This window comes from Gigantopelta aegis, chromosome 10 (assembly GCF_016097555.1).
Source record: "Gigantopelta aegis isolate Gae_Host chromosome 10, Gae_host_genome, whole genome shotgun sequence".
Taxonomy (NCBI): domain Eukaryota; kingdom Metazoa; phylum Mollusca; class Gastropoda; order Neomphalida; family Peltospiridae; genus Gigantopelta; species Gigantopelta aegis.
Window position 1 is genome coordinate 79,320,242 of NC_054708.1, and position 16,251 is coordinate 79,336,492.

Here is a 16,251-nt window from a genome sequence, read left to right on the forward strand (position 1 = left end):
ATCATTAACCTGGGGATGTTTTTCTTAGGTATAGCCCCAAGGGCGGAAACAATATTTGGTTTTGCGTTAACAATTTTGTACCGTCCATTTTCAAGTTCTGTTTTGATTTGTGCTTCCACACGCGCGCGCATTTCACTGCTGGTTGCCGATTTATAATTATCGACTTCAACTAGTTCCTTGACATCCTGAGAATTTAAAATATTAAATCCTTTACGAATACCATTCACGATAAAATCTCGATCATGGAAATCGCGAGGCAGTTCGCTCTCCCAAGCTGCCAAGTTTAGGGCAGACGTGCGCCTATCCGTTACTCCCAGTTTTTTGCCTGCTGTGGCAGTGCGTCATTGCTGGCTTGCCGCGTGGGGTGATGTTAGATACACTTGGCCCCAAAAGGACAGTTGCCTTTTGCCTTGAAGATTTTACAGTCTTCTCCGCATTTTTCACGGCTTCCAGGTGACGCTTGCGATACAACCCGGGGTTTCTTGGGTGTTAAGATTTGGTTTCCATATGTGGAGCAAATGTCCCCCATTTAAATTGGTGCTCGGCCTGCAGTTCTCTGTAATTGTAGTCAAAGTCCAGCACACTGTTCCATTCGTATCTTTCAGCAAACTCGAATATTTTAGTAGTGTATGCCAGGTAGTATTTGAGCTCTGCCCGGTCGAGCGTGTTTGACGTTAGTAGCTGGTTCAGCAGATGGCAATTGGCGGCACCCCATTCTTCAACAAAAATACCTGCATACGGATGGTCATCTTCCGTTTTAATCAGAATGTGCTCATTATCCGTGTCGCTGGTTTTGAGTACAAACTCCTTACACCGGGTTTGCCTTCTGTGTTTAACCTTTTCTGTTAAAAACTGAGTTATATGCAAAGTGTTTCTAGCCTGCGCTTTCATGGTCAGAATTGTCCGTGGGTCCATAACGGAGTTGGCTGATGGAGTTATTACCGTTTTATTGTGACCCCCCCCCCCACCCCCCCCCCCCCCCCCAGCAAGCAAGCAATCTAGCCTCTTACCTGCTTGCGTCAGTCCGTCCGTTTGTTTGCAGATATCTCTGATTGTGATATCAGCAGATTCCTGATCTTCCATGCTCCACGTAGTCGATTTTTGTGTACCATTTTAATTTTTCATCTCTTCTATTGATGACCACAGTAACTTGTATTGCCCCAGAGGCAACCCGATTTCTTTAACGTCTCTGGCATCTAATAATATGAGCACTTCTCTTGAATTTAATTCTTCTCTGCGCAAAACTTGCGTTGTTTTCCTAGTTAGTCCCAGCTCTTTTGCCCATGTATCGAATTTAAAGTTCTCACTTTTCTCTGCTTCACTGTCCACTATATCAGGTTGTGGTGTGACAATCTCTCCCGTCGCAGCCATTCTTCGCAAAAATCTTAATCGTTATTATACAAAGTGTATTTTCATCATATTAATAGTAAATTAGCAATTAAATTTGCTCAAAGCAAAAGAAAGCTTGACCGCTGTACTGGTCTGCAAGCTAGAAAGTGACTTTCTCAGACACCGTGAACTCTCTTTCACCATATCAGGGCAGTTATTTATAAACAAGTGCCGGGCCTGGTCCTCTCTCTAAACTAAATTAAAGTTTTAATTCCACTAAAATTTAGTTAAAATGTGTGATGTCAAACTAATTTGTTGTAATTGTGATGACGTCATACTACTGATGGAGGCAACTTAAGTACTGTGATTGACTAAATATTGAATGAAAATGTTATTTTAGAAGTGTTATAGGATAAAATTTTAATAGAATTCGCTACTAATGTTTTTAACATGTAAAATATCAACCTCATCTAGTTAATGGGTATTTGTTGAGGCAGAGCCACAACAAATACCCATTAACATAGACTCAATTGATATTTTACACATTGAAAAACACTTGTGATGAATCCTCTATATATTACTTGTCAAAAAAATGAACATAATTTTTTTTGGGGGAAAACATTTTTTATGTCCACTTTAGGACAGATAGCAAAAAGTTTAGTCTTGTGAAAACATCGATAATTGTGAACAATGACTCCTTAAATGGCATTGCATTTGACAGAAAAAAAACGAAATTATAGAAATGATATAGAAAATAAAAATTGGTAGGGAAAGGAGAAGTGCAGGACCCCCCCCACCCCCCACCCCTATATATGGAATACATGCATGCCTGCAACTGGAGGTGCCAATAATATATTAATTTGCCTTCAAATGGGGAAGCCGATGTATTATTTTTAGAACTGTTGTGGCATGCAGTGCAACCACCCCCACCCTGCTCCCAACACCTATGCCTTTGGATTTACACTTGTCACAGCATTAATTACTTCAGAAGATGTGGATAATAAGGGCAACATGTTGACAAGAATAATTAGTTTCAGAATTATTAATATTACTGAAGAATGCAGGCAGTCTGTTTGGTAAAAATTGCCTGTTTAAATCAAGCAGAGAAAATAATAGGTTGTGCACTGTTAAATATTTAACAAGCAAGATATTACCAACGTCTAGACAAGTTAATAATCAATTTTCCCTGCCAATCTTACAGCTCTTTTGTTATAACCTGTCACTGTTTTAGGGTGTGGGCAGAACATAACCCAGTGGTAGAGCACTCACCGGTTATTTCTTGTTCATGCCAGTACTCCACAATTGGTGTAGCAAAGGGCATAGTTTATATACTATCTTGTCTTTGGGATGCTGCATGTAAATGATACCTGGCTGCCATAAGCATATAGACATGAGAGGAGATGGGGAAACAATTGCCCCCCACCGTTAGTGCTGGAGCAAATCCTCAAATTCGGGCAAAAATAATAGAGATATTTGGGCAAAATAAGCTGGTCTGAAACATTGATACTGTGTGTTTTCATCATTCTACTACAGTCCAACCTCTCAAAACCAGACCCTCTGTAAACCAAAATTCCCCCAAGACCGAACATTTTTCACAGTCCTTTAAAAATCAGTGCAGAAATTAACCTCTCTAAACTGGATATCTCTTAAAACTGGTCATTTTGCTTGGTCCAGAGGGTACCCGGTTCAGAAGGGTTTTACTGTAGTTGTAATCTGTGTAACAAAATGCATAGTGATTCATTTGCAACTCTGTATAGCTGTTTGGCAGTAATAATAATATGAATAAATGTTGTTATCCAGATTAAGGCATTGTCATTTAATTTGGCAAAAATCAGCTTGGCCCCATTAAAAAATGGTAACCTGTATGCCTATGCATGCATCTAATTGAAAACAGTAGCCCATGGCATTGCGGCAGCAGGTTTCCTCTCTCATTATCTGTATAGTCCTTAACCATATGTCTAACACCTTATAATTACCTTAAATAAAATGTGTTGAGCATGTTATGAAATGAAACATTTCTTTCTTTCTTTTTCTTTCTTTGTTTCTTTCTCTTTGTTTGTTTGTTTGTTTGTTTGTCTTTCTTTGTTTCTTTGTTTCTTTCTTTCTTTCTTTCTTTCTTTCTTTCTTTCTTTTCTTTCTTTTCTTTCTTTCTTTTTCTATTTTTGGAGTCATTCATAATTACCAATGTACTGGCTCCCACCCAGAGTGAGTTTTAACAACTCATTTGTTAGGTGTAAGACCACTATACCAATTATTAATGACACCCCAGCACAAAAAATACATTTGCTATTGGGTGTCAAACAAGTAAATATACCCTGTATTAATGAAGGGCGGGACGTAGCCCACTGGTAAAATGCTCACCTGATGTGCGGTCAGTGTTGGATCAATCCCTATCAGTGAGCCCGTTTGACCATTTCTCACTCTAGCCAGTGCACCATGACTGGTATATCAAAGGCTATGGTATGTGCTATTTTATCTGTGGGATGGTGCATATAAAATATTCCTTGCTACAAATGGAAACATTTAGTGGGTTTCCTCTCTAAGACTATATGTAAAATGTTACCAAATGTTTGATATCCAATAGCCAATATTAATAAATCAGTGTGGTCTAGTGGTGTAGTTCAACAAAAAACAAACTGTATTAATGAATTGATGATCAACATCAACATACAATTATATGGTCAAGTTAATGCACAGTGTCAAATATAAATATCACAGGAAAATATAATAAAATTTGGAATAAAAATCAATACGTCATAAAAACATCAAAATAAGTTCAGACTTGATTTCAAATGACTCCATCATATCACAAATAAATGTAGTTTAAAATGAACTCAGATGGCCTTGAAAATATTCCCCTATCTGACCCAATTGGCAAAAAGTGCCTTTAATTCTTTACTTTTCGTTTTTTAAAGCCATCCTCATAACACCTTTTTCCGTTACAATTTACTTTATTTCATGTTGTTAATGCCATGCACATTAGGCTTACTTCCATGTGGAAATGTAAACTGATTTCAGTTTAAACCTCCATTAGAAAGACTGTTTCAATCCTTAAAAGCTTCACAACATGCTATTAGAAGCATCTTGTTTGATTTCCGATGCTGTTGAATCCCCGTACATGTTTAGGAGCACCATGGAAAATCGACTTCCAGTATTGAGATTGTGAAACATGCTAGACTGCATTTTATTAGCACTGGCAAAACATATTTTAAAGGATAAGACTTTTATGAGATTGCATCAGTGTGGGAAGAATGGTTTTATTGACGTGGAGGGCCAGTGGCTAACATGTATTAAAAGAAAGGTTAAAGCACATATAGCCCCAGAGGAAATGATGAAAAAGAAGAAAAAAGAAAAGGAATATTTGTTTAATGACACCTCAGTGCATTTGAAATAATGGTAGTTTGTTGATCTCTAACAAGTTATTTCTGTATATGGCTTTTTTTTTTTGTAAGTTAGAAAGATGGTTCATCTGGGTAATGTTGCCTTTAAAAATGTCCATGCTATCATAATTTAAATTAAAGAACTGTCATTTGCACATTGGCAGATCTATGATTTTCTATGCCACCACATAGGCTGCTCATTCCAAAATGCAGCAAGGGATCTTTTATATGCACTTTGTTACAAGAAAGTTAAAAGTTTGTATTGTTTAATGACACCTCTATAGGGGTCAAATTTTATGCTATTCTGCTATTCCGCAAATAGTAAATTTCGAAACGGAATAGTAAAACAATTCTTCCAATATTCCGTCATGAAAGTGAAAATAAAGCACGGAATACCGAAAATCACCTGCGACTATTCCGCTTACGCTTTTTCTTCAGCTATATTTTTCTGCAGAACAAATCCTTGCACTACTAAGACTTTTCTCATGTACTTACCGGTACAAAATAAACGTCTTTTTGATCGAGACTAATGTTTGGAGTGAGTTCGTTTGTAATTCCAGCTAGTACGCAGTAATACATAGACTGGTATATAAACAATTGTTCATTATGCAATGTTGTACAGGGCGACGTAGCACAGTCAGGAAAACTAGTGGTACATTAATAATTGAAGGGATAGTACATTTTTAGACGGATTAGTGTATTTTTAAATTCACTATTCTTTTGGGATGGTGGTAAAAAAAGAAAAATTCAACCCCTGCTCTAGAGCACATTGATTTATTCATTAGCTATTGGATGTCAAGCATTTGGTAATTTTGACATATAGTCTTAGAGAGGAAACCCTGTTATATATTTCCAAGGGATCTTTTACATGCACCATACAGGATAGCACATACCACAGCCTTTGGTATACCAGTCATGATGCACTGGCTAGAACAAGCAATATAGCTCAATGGGTCCACTGACGGGGATTGATCCCAGACCAACCACGCATCAAGTGAGTGCTTTACCATTGGGCTACGTCCCACTCTGCACTGTGTTACGGACAAGACAGTGGGCATATATCGGGAGCCTGTTGTTCAAATGTTAGTTGACTTAACCAGTGGTTACCAAAAATTATCAAAATTAAGGACTGGATCAATACAAATAATAATTGAAAACATAATGTTGATTAATACTTGATTTAAAACAGTCAATCAAATATTAAGGTGTTTTTTTTCGTATGTATTTAAAAGAAAAATATTAGATTAACCCAGGATTAATTTAACTATGCTCTGAACAACTGGGCCCAGGATTTTTGATACACCAAACGTAGGGTAATGATAGAACTGTGGGAGCAGGACGTAGACCAGGGGTTAAAGCGCATGCCTGATGCGCAGTCAGTCTAGGATCGATCCCTGTCGGTGGACCTATTGAACTATTTCTCATTCCAGCCATTGCACCATGACTGATATACCAAAGACAGTGGTATGTGCTATCCTGTCTGTGGGATGGCGCATATAAAAGATCCCTTGCTACTAATGGAAAAATGTCGCAGGTTTCCTCTCTATGACTGTGTCAAAATTACCATATGTTTGATATCCAATAGCCGATGATATTTATAAATCAATGTCAAATCAATAATCTAGTGGTGTCATTAAACAAAACAATCTTCTTCTTTAATTTGGGTGTGTGTGTGTGTGGGAACTTCGAGTCCATTGAGAGCAAGTAATCCTACAACACCTGAAGCAAGTGCTCTACCACTGAACTATACTTTCCCCACCCCACTAAGCACTAAAACTCATTCTAGGTTGGTTAATCAATCATTGGCTGTTGGATGTTAAACATTTGATAATTGTGATATATAGTCTTAGAAGAAAATACATTTTTCTATTCTATGCACTTTCCTGCTGGCAAGACATCACATACCACTGTCTTTTATATATCAGTCATGGCTGCTGGTTAAAATTGGGACATGGAAAAAAAATTAATGAATGAGTCCCCCTAGTGGGTTTGATCCTACATCCCAAGCAACTTAAATGAGTGCTCAATCAATATCCTGCTTTGCTCTTTGTTGGAGGTGGAATATTTGTCATCCAACAGTCGATGATTAATAAAATAATGTACTCTAGTGGTGTCGTTAAACAAAAACAAACTTTTACTTTACTCTAGGCTGGAGTCAGGACTGGGATTCGAACTCAGTACCTACCAACCTTAAATCATGTACATATGTTAATAACTACCGTATCATGACACCAATCATGAACAAGGTAAGTCCATCTGTGACTGCCAGCCATGCAATCATGCTAGTATTAATTTGTCTGCAAGATGATTGACTGGCTATAGAGCCTGAGGACATACATGTTTCTGTAGGGTGTGCAGTACACATCTGTAGCATGCAATTTCACTTTGAGGGCTTAGTGTTAATCCTGTGGGAAATAGGACAATTATGCTAATCATCATGACTGTGGTACGGTATATATAACATACGTAATTAAACTATGAAAAAAACTTTTTCAGTTTTATTATTTAGTAGAAGTAGGTTTTGTTTGTTTTGTTTTTTGTAATTATTTTTATAAATAATTGAGATACAATCTGTTCTGTAAAGGAAATGTTTCATTTAACGACGCACTCAACACATTTTATTTATGGTTATATGGCGTCAGACATATGGTTAAGGACCACACAGATATTGTGAGAGGAAACCTGCTGTCGCCACTTCGTGGGCTACTCTTTTCGATTAGTAGCAAGGGATCTTTTATATGCACCATCCCACAGACAGGGTAACACATACCACAACCTTTGATATACCAGTCGTGGTGCACTGGCTGGAGCGAGAAATAGCCCAATGGGCCCACCGACAGGGATCGATCCCAGACCGACCATGCATCAAGCGAATGCTTTACCACTGGGCCACATCTCGCCCATCAGTTCTGTAGTGCTCTGTTGTTTTGTTCTGTGGGTTTTTGGTCTTGGTCTCTGTTCTGTGGGTTTTTGGTCTTGGTCTCTGTTCTGTTTTCTGCGGACATGTTCCAGGCATGTCATGTCATGTCATAGGGTTTTACGTGCACATTCAGAACAAGCTGTTGTAGCGCATGCCTGTCGTGGGCACAAGAGCTGGCCTTGGCCGGCTCCTCCGTCCATGACAGGATTTCCAGGCATATTTTTGTTATCAATTCATATCAGCTTGTGGGTGGATCACATCACTAGTGCAGCCAATCAGCTGCTTGTAGGTGGATCACACCACTACTGCAGCCAATCAGCTGCTTGTAGCTGGATCGCACCACTACTGCAGCCAATCAGCTGCTTGTAGGTGGATCGCACCACTAGTGCAGCCAATCAGCTGCTTGTAGGTGGATCGCACCACTAGTGCAGTCAATCAGCTGCTTGTAGGTGGATCGCACCACTAGTGCAGCCAATCAGCTGCTTGTAGGTGGATCTGCTTGTAGGTGGATCGCACCACTAGTGCAGCCAATCAGCTGCTTGTAGGTGGATCGCACCACTAGTGCAGCCAATCAGCTGCTTGTAGGTGGATCGCACCACTAGTGCAGCCAATCAGCTGCTTGTAGGTGGATTGCACCACTAGTGCAGCCAATCAGCTGCTTACAGATGATGAATATAGTGCCACTAAAAAGGTTTCCCTTTTTTATGGTGGAATCAAAACTGATTTGAGTGTTAGGTTATGCAATGTTGAAAGGGAGACCCAACCCCCATAATGAAGGTCACTGTTGGCTCTCACTAGGTCATACATGTATTTGGATATATTTATCTGGATTAATGACTTCCTCCTACTGAATTTAAAAATACATCTTCAGATATGGATTGCAATGTTAATCTGTCTGGTGTTCTAATGCATGTAATGTAATGTGATCAGTTTAATCTGTATAATGATTCATATTGTACAGCTGAAGCCATTATTCCTTGCCTCATCGGTTCACCAAGTGGTTTTAATGTGTGTGTATTCACGTGCAGACACACACCAGGGAAAACTACATTACAGTGCTTTAATTAGGAACCAAATTTAAAGGCACATGCTATACAGCAGTCTTGCCATTCAATATTTAAAGGTGTATTATCACAGTTGCAAGGGTCATATTTTTGCACAAGAATATGTATACCATGCGACTGAGCAAAATGAACGAATGCAATAAATAGGAAACAAAAAAAATTAGAACACCCCCCCCCCCCCCCCCCCCCGCATGCTACCGACCTTGGTCGGGCTGCTGGTGCTCCATTGCACCTGCCAGCAAAGGCGGTCCCTCCTCTCCTCCCCCTCCACCTTTCCTGTCATGGACGGAGGAGCCAGCCGAGGCTGGCTCTTGTGCCCATGACAGGCGTATGCTACAACAGCTTGTTCTGAATGTGCATGTAAAACCCTATGACCTGACCTAACGTGAAGTTCTGTATTTGTTACATACCTTCTTTTCTGCTTTACAAAAATGGTTTTTAATTTAACATCATATATAACAACATTTTCTTAAATCTGTGATTAATACTCCTGTCATGGATTTACTTAATGTTAAGAATGATACTCTACACCAGCCTTGTGTAATGTTTCAAATACGATGTGACATAATTTGTAAATCATATATGACGTGAGTAACAAAAAGGCGCTAACTCCAGTAAAGATAAAAAGGGAATTCCCCATTTATAAGTTCCGGTCCAGATCGCACATATGTGCTATACAAAATAAATGTTATCACACATCTTGAAAATGTCTTTATCACTATAGTAAGATTGAATAGGTATGTAATATATCTGGTTAAAGAACACACAGATGATGAAAGTGGAAACTTTATGGGTTATTCTTTGTGATTATAGCAGCAAGGCATCTTTTATATGCCTGCATGGGATCAATCCCCGTCGGTGGCCCATTGGGCCATTTCTTGTTCTAGCCAATGCACCACAACTGGTATATTAAAGGCTGTGGTATGTGGTATCCTGTTTGTGGGATGGTGCATATAAAAGATTTCTTACTACTAATAGAAAAATACAGCGGGTTTCCTCTCTAAGACTATATGTTAAAATTACCAAATATTTGACATCCAATAGCCATTGATAATTAATAAATGAATGTGCTCTAGTGGTGTTGTTAAACGAAACTAAATTTTCTTTCATATACATCATCCAACAAACATGATGGTATGCATGATGGCCTTTCTTATACCAGTTGTAGAGCACTGGCTAGAGTGAGAAATATCCCAATTAGTCCCACCAATAGGGATGGATCCTAGATCAATTGAGAATCCGGTAAATGAGCCCATTGGGCTATTTCTCGCTTCAGCCAGTGCACCACGACTGGTACATCAAAGGCCATGGTATGTGCTATCCTATCTGGTATGGTGCATATAAAAGATCCCTTGCTGCTAATCGAAAAGAGTAGCCTATGAAGTGGCGACAGCGGGTTTCCTCCTTCAATATCTGTGTCATCTATAATCATATGTCTGATGCCATGTAACCATAAATAAAATATGTTGAGTGTGTCGTTAAATAAAACATTTTCTTCTTGTTCGTCTTCTTCCGGTAAATGCTTTACCACTGGGCCACATTCTGCCGCACCTCCACACAAAACCAGTAGATTGTTGGACTGTCCCCCATCTCTTATTAGGCTGATCAAGTTGTCAATATTGTTTTCTCCCTCTCTGTCGGAACGTCTGTTTCTCTCAATTTGATTGGCACAGTACTCTACTAAACTCTGAACATTTCTAAAATTAATGTCATTGATATGCTAATTTAAACATTAACGTAACTCTACAGTGTCTAGCCAGCGAGAAGTTCCTTCTTTCTATTTTTTTTCCAGCTGTGTAGGCTTTTAAGCTATCAAGTCTCGCGGGCTAATGGAGGGAATTAAATTGTAAATGTAATGCATAACAAACAGGCCAGATTTGATGGGATGATATTTTTAGTTTATTAACATGACAATGCATCAGTGACCGGCTCGTGCTCTCCTCACGTTACTTGAGATTGGTCAATAGTAGTCATCTACTTTTACAGATGGGTTTGTAGTGTACTTTAGAGGATAATTTTTCCAATGAAATTAATACTATAACCTAATGTTTGAACCTTGTATTTTAAAGTAAAATGAAACAAACTATTGTTTTCTTGCTACAGATTTCTGTCTAATGATTTATTTTATTGGTCCCCTGCAGCTGGAGGGGACTGTAGGTTTGTCTCCATCTGACCATCTGTCTGTACATCCATCTTTCTATACATCCATTCATCTGTCCATCCATCCATCTGTCCATTCATCTGTCCATCCATCCATCCAGCTATATAGTTTTCTGAACTTTGTGTTTGCAAGGCCTCAATATATTGAACTGACATTTTGTATATGGCTTTATCATTGGTTAGTGGATGTCATACATTTCGTAATTTTGACATTTAGTCTTAGAGACAAAAATCGCTACATTTTTCCATTAATAGTGAGGTATCTTTTATATGTACCATCCCACAGACAGAATAGCACATACTATGGCCTTTGATATGCCAATTGTGGTACACTGGTTGGAACAAGAAATGGCTAGTGGGTCCACTGACAGGGATTAATCCCAACCCAATCGAGCATAAAGCAAGTGCTTAAAATTAAAACGTTATACATTTCTGTTACTTTTTGTTTACATGTTTTTCTTTAAATAATTTAATTTTAATAATAGTTCAAACTGATTGTGGTGAATTATAGACAGTGATCATGATAACTTGTTTGTGTTTGATGTGTTTAAATTTGAAATGCAGAAATTCATGGCCAACATACACCTGCATTTGTTAATTATTAAAGAGGCTGTCATGACTTCATTGCCATTGCAACATGTTTATAACTAATGAAGCCTTTTTCATCAACTAAAATTAGGAAATAACTATGTTGTATATTGGCTGACGTTAATGATGGTGTTACTGTCACTTATTGAGATTCAACTGATATATAAAAACCAGTATTATAAATTTGTTTGCAAGTGGCCAATGGTTTAGCCATGCACTGGTGCCAATTTTATAACAACTTTTAAATGATAAAAACATACTAGAAATTGTAACTTTAAAGTCTTATAAATTATTCAATATGTTATATACCCAAAGATCACACAGGCAACATATGCAATCTTAATACATGTATGTCATATTTCTGATGAAATTATTTGCAGTTTGCTGGTTCATTGTTGCAACAGCTGTTTTCAGAACATAGTCATGATGACCATAATGATACCATTAATTTAACGTTATGTACAATGTGTTAAGCTGGTTGCACATGCACATGGTGTCCATGCAGTGTGTGGCATGCTTTTTATCTTGAAATCCCCTGAAAGATATTCAGTATACTGAAAACCAGATTAATATAATATAAGGTTTTTGCTATTTGTGAATACCTACCTAAGCGCATGTTTACAACATGTAAATTTCACAGACAACCATTTGTACACTATCTGTAGTGAAAATGAGTGAGTCTACATTTCACAACTTTGTGTTGAGCTTGAACAATACAGAATTTATATGCATGCAATTTTTTTGCTGGTTTACAATAATGAATTGTTCACTTGGTTTGAATCATGCAGTGTGCACTTTTTCATGCTGCATGTAGTGCACTTTTTAAAATTGATCAAGTAGCAAATTCTGCTGCATAGTATAATGGCAAAGATTAAATTTTCTCCTTTTAAAAAATGTTCATATAATTTTTATATATGCAAAAAATGCAGTTCCCTAAAACAAAGGCATGAAATTCATTGCATGTGTGTAAAAGACCTTAAAGATGCAGCTGTATAAAGTGCTGGATGATTTCGCCCTCTGCCACATGCCAGGTAGATGTTAAAGTAGTGTTTTCTTTTAGGGGGAGGGGGTGTTCAAAAGAATATTGACAAACAGTGTAAGGTTTGCAATATCAGAGACAAAGCACATTGTTAACTGAAATGATATTAGGCAGCAGTGAGTTCCTTCTTTCATTATCTAGACCATGTGTCTTACAATTTCCAAATGTAAGAAATCTAAAGCCAAAGATTAATATGTACTGTGGTCTGTATCATCAAACAAATACACACATGCTCACTGGTCTTGGTTTTCCTTCTTGTTTTTAATAAACAAAAATAACAAATTGTATAGCCTTTAATTTTTAGTTATTAAATCTTAGTTCTACATGATATAACAATATTTTTAAAGAAAAGTTTGATTTTTACATTTTTCGTCCATGTACAGCATGTTTGTTTTGTTAATGTACTAAATATTTACAAATTCCATAAAAAATCACCCATGGTGTATGTATAGTGCTTTTTTAGATGTTTGTTTTGTTTATCGACACCACTAGAGCACATTGATTTATTAATCATTGGCTATTGGCTTCGTCCTATCCACCTTTGAGATGTAAAGACAATTTTATAAACTCCAGTAAACAAATTACATAGACTTTAGATTGGTTGATATGGTCTTGTATTTGTGTGTCACTTGGAAAAACCAGCTTGATGATGGTAACCAAATTTCAAGTCCTTCAGCTGGCACCAAGCTAACAGATTGCTGGGAATTATTCAGATGCTTTTCTCAGGGAACTGACCAATTTCACAGCCATAAATAGCCTGGCCACTCAGTGTGCACACAAAAGACTGCAAAATGCAATTACTTCAGAAGTTAGATGTGCTGAGAGGCAACACTGATAAATTAAGCATTTGTCCTTTGTGTAAAAACCTGTCAAAACATTCTGATGGAGATATATGGAGAGAGAGAGAGAGAGAGGAGAGAGAGAGAGAGAGAGAGAGAGAGAGAGAGAGAGAGAGAAACACACACAGAGAAAGGGAAGGAAGGAGGGAGAGAGAGACACACACACACACAGAAAGGGGGAGGGAAGGAAGGAAGGATGGAGAGAGAGACAGGAAGGAAGGATGGAGAGAGAGACAGGAAGGGAAAGAGTGAGAGAGACACACAGAGAGAGGATGGGAGAAAGAAAGATTGAAACAGAGAGATAGTGATATTTGTATGAGACTGGAATGGATGAATGCTTGATGACACCCAAGCACAAAACTACGTATCGGCTGAAGTTCATTAAGACCGTGTAATAATAGCTGTGATATAAAAATGACATAACACATAGCCAGCTCTTGTATTGCATATCAGCACGTAAATCAATATGTGTTCTGGTATAAATGAAAAGAAAGAAAGAAATGTTTTATTTAACAACACACTCAACACATTTTATTTATGGTTATATGGCGTCGGACATGGTTAAGGACCACACAGATTTTAAGAGGAAACCCGCTGTCACCACTACATGGGCTACTCTTCCGATTAGCAGCAAGGGATCTTTTATTTGCGCTTCCCACAGGCAGGATAGCACAAACCATGGCCTTTGTTGAACCAGTTATGGATTGGTATAAATGACCACATGGTATTGGGATTCAACTTTTATAGGCTCGAAGTTGCCGTGTTCTGTTCCCAGTACCAGCTCTCACCCAGATTCTCACTTCTCTCTTGCTACCAAGTAATTACTATAACTATTAACCATCCTAGACAGATAACACAAATATCCAAGATAGATGAGGTGTGTGCCCAAGATACCTTATAGGGCCATGGTAATGGTGTAGGTGCGGATTGTGGGAAAATAATGCATCAAAAAATTAATTCTGTGGTTATTAGTAGCCGTGTTTTCGTACACGCAGCATGTTGTTTTTGTAACCATGCGTGCTTGCATCAAAAGTTTGTTTGTTTAACAACACCTTTAGAGGACATTGATACCACATACCACGGCCTTTGATACACCAGTTATGGTGCACTGGCTGAAGCGAGAAATAGCCCATGTAATAGGCCCATTGACAGGGATCGATCCCAAACCAACAGCGCATCAAGCGAGTGCCATACTACTGGGCTACATCCCACTCACATCAAGTCACAAATTGTCACACATGGAAAATGGCCAATTATTGGACATAAGGCAATTTAAAAACTTAATTGGTGATCATCAATGGCTACCATATGCAAAGACGTCCTCAGTCCATTTTGTTTATTATTTTTAAAGAACAAAATATTGTACAAATCTTCCATTTTGACATATAGCACCTCGAATGGTCATTCTAAATGGCAGCACTTGCAACCTACAGTAAATAGCAATTCTGATTAAGTATCAGGTGTTGCCACCTAACACATCCCAATTAATGGCTCTTGTAAGATGTTCCATTATCTCAAAACCACTTGTGATGATACTGAAAATAATAATGCATGTTTAAAGTTCTTTGATTTGAATATTAATTTTTTTTTGTATCTTTAAAAGTTTGTTTTGTTTAATGACACCATTAGAGCACATTGATTTATTAATCATCAGCTATGGAATGTCAAACATTTGGTCATTCTGACACAGTCATAGAGAGGAAACCCGCTACATTTTTCCATTAGTAGCAAGGGATCTTTTATATGCACCATCCCACAGACAGGATAGCACATACCACGACCTTTGATACACCAGTCGTGGTGCACTGACTGGAATGAGAAATAACCCAATGGGCCTACCGACAGGAATGTTTTAAGACAACCACTAAATTCTGACTAAACTATGTGCTGGTAGTCGTGGAAGAAACATTCCTTTCTTCAAATCAATGATTATACAGTGGTTGACCATTGTTACATGTATGTTATTTGTGAGTTTTGCTCTATATATAATATAGGCTAGTCCTAGATGCTTGTAATACCACCCACCCCAACCCACCCAACTTGGTTTAATGCTCTTTTAATAGAACTGGCATATTTGAGGTCCATTAGGGAATTTGGTTCATCAAAAAATTAATTATTCTTGTGATATCCATCAAACACATTTTTAATAAAAAAAAGACATTAGATGATTTATCAGCAGAAGGTGGAAAATTTAGTTTTTTAGATTGGAAACATTGATGTAGAATCCATTAAATTAAGGCACTCATTCTAAACCTGGCATTAGAAGCTTTGACAGTTATTTATAGGTATCAAGGACATGGAATGTACTTTTAATAAGGCAGCCATAAAGTCCATCAGTGAAAGAGTTTTATTTAAAATGGAAAAAGAAAAGGAATGTATGTATATGTGTAATGACAGCTCAGCACATGTCAAAGCTATATGGTTGTTTGAGAGAGAGAGAGAGAGAGAGAGAGAGAGAGAGAGAGAGAGAGAGAGAGAGAGAGAGAGAGAGAGAAAAAAAATGAGCAATGAAAGATAATGAGATAGAAGAGAGGGAAATAATGAAATAGAGAGAGAGAGAGAGAGAGAAGAGAGAATAAGAGAGAAGAAAGACCGACAGAGAGACAGACAGAAGAGCAAGGAGAGAGAGAAGAGACAGAGATAATGAAATAGAGAAAAGACTGAGAAAAAGAGACAGACAGAAGAACAAGGAGGCATAATGAGACAGAGAGAGAGAAGAGAGGGAGATAATGAAATAGAGAGAGAGAAGAGGGAGAGAATAAATGAGAGAGTCGGGGAGAGAGAAGAGATGGGAGAGAAGAAGATATAAAAGAGAGGGAGAGAAAGAGGGAGGGTAGAGAAATGGAAAGAAAGTTGGTAAAACAAAATGGCATAGATGGGACAGTATATACCACAACCTTTGATGTTTTAGTCATGAGTGATCCTTACAACA

The 16,251-nt window shown here is 37.9% G+C and overlaps 1 protein-coding gene across 2 annotated transcripts in view; it reads left to right on the top strand.

The window, feature by feature from the left end:
• The window catches only part of LOC121383253 (Kv channel-interacting protein 4-like), a 473,604-nt gene that overhangs the window by 256,737 nt on the left and 200,616 nt on the right, over positions 1–16,251 (top strand). The gene's annotated exons all lie outside the window — the stretch shown is intronic.